Below are 2,500 nucleotides of genomic sequence, written 5' to 3' on the forward strand. Positions count from 1 at the left end.
AAACAGGAAAATGATCAAACACGGTATTAAAGGTCCAGTGTGTCATTTTTTGGAGGATCTATTGACAGAAGTGCAATATAATACACAGAACTATGTCTTCAGTGGTGTACAATGAAGCTGTGTAAAAATGTTTTAGGACCTTAGAATGAGCTGTTTCTGTCTACATACACCGCGGTCCCCCTGCATGTTCTGTCAGGTGTCGTCGTGTTTGAACGGGAGCGGTTGGTTGCCATTCTCACCCTTGCCGCTAGGTTTCACTGACGGGACCTTTAAGAGACATGGCTTTAGGGTTTTAGTGGAAGATTTGCAATGATACCATAATATATTTCATCATTTTATTTAATAACTCATAGTTTTGTTGCAAATGTTCTATAACATTAGCACTTGCATTAAGTCATATTATGACTGTACTGTAAGATCATAATATTCATTCATAACCATCACACAAGTTAAACATCATTCTCCTCCTCAGCAGGTGTGTGTTTCATCATGTGATTGTGTGATGTGAATGATGTGAATCCTGACAATATAAACGCTTCTGGACTGTGAGGTGTCAGGAGGAGGGGCTGTTGAATGGATGCTACGGTGTTAGTACAGTATGGACAGTGATGAATGTGTTGTTTTATTTGATGATCTGATTCACAGTGAATGAGTCATGAGATGAGATGCTGCTGGAGTTTGTGTTAGTCCAGAGAGTCTGAACTCTTGTGTTCATCGTGTGTGTGCGTGTGTGTGTGTGTGTGTGTGTGTGCGTGTGTGTGTGTGTGTGTGTGTGTTGAGCCGCAGGTGGTAGATTTCAGCAGCAGCTGATGCAGACGGGCGCATGTTTTGCCCTGCAGTCAGGATTTAATTGCTTTTCCTCAAACTCTTTTGGGGATGTTGAGTTGTGCGTCCTCTCCTCATCCAGAATGTATGGACGTGTTTTCAGCTCAGATGTTCTACAAGCTTCTATTTATAGACGTCTGCTCTCCTACACGTTCCTGGGATTTCATTAATGAATTCTGTGTGACTGCCCAAAGAAAAACACACACACTCTCTCAGTAGATGAAGTGTGTGTGTGTGTGTGTGTGTGTGTGTGTGTGTGTGTGTGCGTGTGTGTGTGTGTGTGTGTGTGTGTGTGCGTGTGTGTGATGATGATGTGTCTGTGATTCCTGCTGTAAGAGAATTTCACATCTTCAGCAAAAACTTCAAAAAACCCCCGAGACCTTCTGAAGACTCCTGGAGCTGTCCGTCTCTAACTGTCTCTTACAGCAGTGTGATCCATGTGCCCCTAGTGGTCCGTAGCGGAATTTCAGCGGATCCGTAGAACCCTTTAAAGGGGTGATATGACACGGCTGAAAGGAATATTATGGTTTGTCAATGTGTCTACAGGATTTAAGGTTAAAAACGCTGTATTTTCCACACACAGTGCATGTTTGTATCTCCTCTTTGCTCCGCCTCTCTGAAAAGCTCATGGCTCTGAAAAGCGAGGTGTGCTGTGATTGGCCAGTTCACCAGTGCGTAGTGATTGGTGGAATACTGCAAGCGTGTGAGGGAAATGTGACGCCTCTGACCATATTTGGAACATCAGGTTCCTCTTCAATTGTACTGACAGGTACGCCCACCTTACTTGCGTATACATTTGGGCGGTCTTAGTCAAATCAGACCACCAGCTGATGTAGATTTGTGGGGGTGTGGCTACACGAGGTGTTTCAGGCAGGTCTGGGTGAGCGTTCGCTTTTACATAGAATGACTCTTTTGTTCCCACACTTTCATTTCTGCAATTTTACAAGTCTAATACAAGCATGAGCGACTTATAACACACCAAAGACACAGAACAACACGTGTTCACACCATATGACCCCTTTAAAATGTTTTGAGTTATTATCTTGCATTCAGGGTTTGAAATTAACACCCAGCAGACGCAGATGAAAATCAACCGAGTCGGCTATTGCAGTCAAATGAATTGCCAAATTGACTGGTTACTTGTGTTCGTATGTGTAAATGATGTTCACTCACTTTGCAGGGAAGGTACATGTAAACCAAATCATATTTAATATAGCCTATTGCGCAGCTTCCGCGCATTTCTGACTCAAACACACCCGTCACGCGGCGTCATTTAGAGCGGTCGGCAGCACCGCGAGAGAGTCGACTGCAGTACTCTGATGTCATATGTCAGGTGGTTCTGCGCAGCGCCGCATAAAGACGAACAAACCTGTTTTCATTCATGAGCTTCAGCTCTTAGCAATAAACAGTATGGCATCAGTTTCACATCATCAGTTCAACACGCGGATCGATCAGAACTCACAAGTGTGACGGAGGCCTTCTAGTGTGTGAAAGTGTGCATGTGCAAACATCAATCTTTATTAGATCTCTCATCTGTTTCTGACACTGGACTGATTGGCCTTTTTCATTGGGAGCGGTTTCGCGTCAGATCGGCTGTAAGGAATGCGTCAGGTCAGGTGCGCGTCAGATCGAGTTGGGCAACTCACAGGTATCGCACACCAGAGTTCAAAGTCCA

At 44.4% G+C, this 2,500-nt stretch overlaps 1 protein-coding gene across 1 annotated transcript in view; it reads left to right on the forward strand.

The window, feature by feature from the left end:
• dcc (DCC netrin 1 receptor) overlaps nucleotides 1-2,500 on the forward strand; it is a 48,011-nt gene that overhangs the window by 33,942 nt on the left and 11,569 nt on the right. The window lies entirely within an intron of this gene.

Source organism: Triplophysa rosa, linkage group LG2 (assembly GCF_024868665.1).
Source record: "Triplophysa rosa linkage group LG2, Trosa_1v2, whole genome shotgun sequence".
In the NCBI taxonomy this organism is placed as follows: domain Eukaryota; kingdom Metazoa; phylum Chordata; class Actinopteri; order Cypriniformes; family Nemacheilidae; genus Triplophysa; species Triplophysa rosa.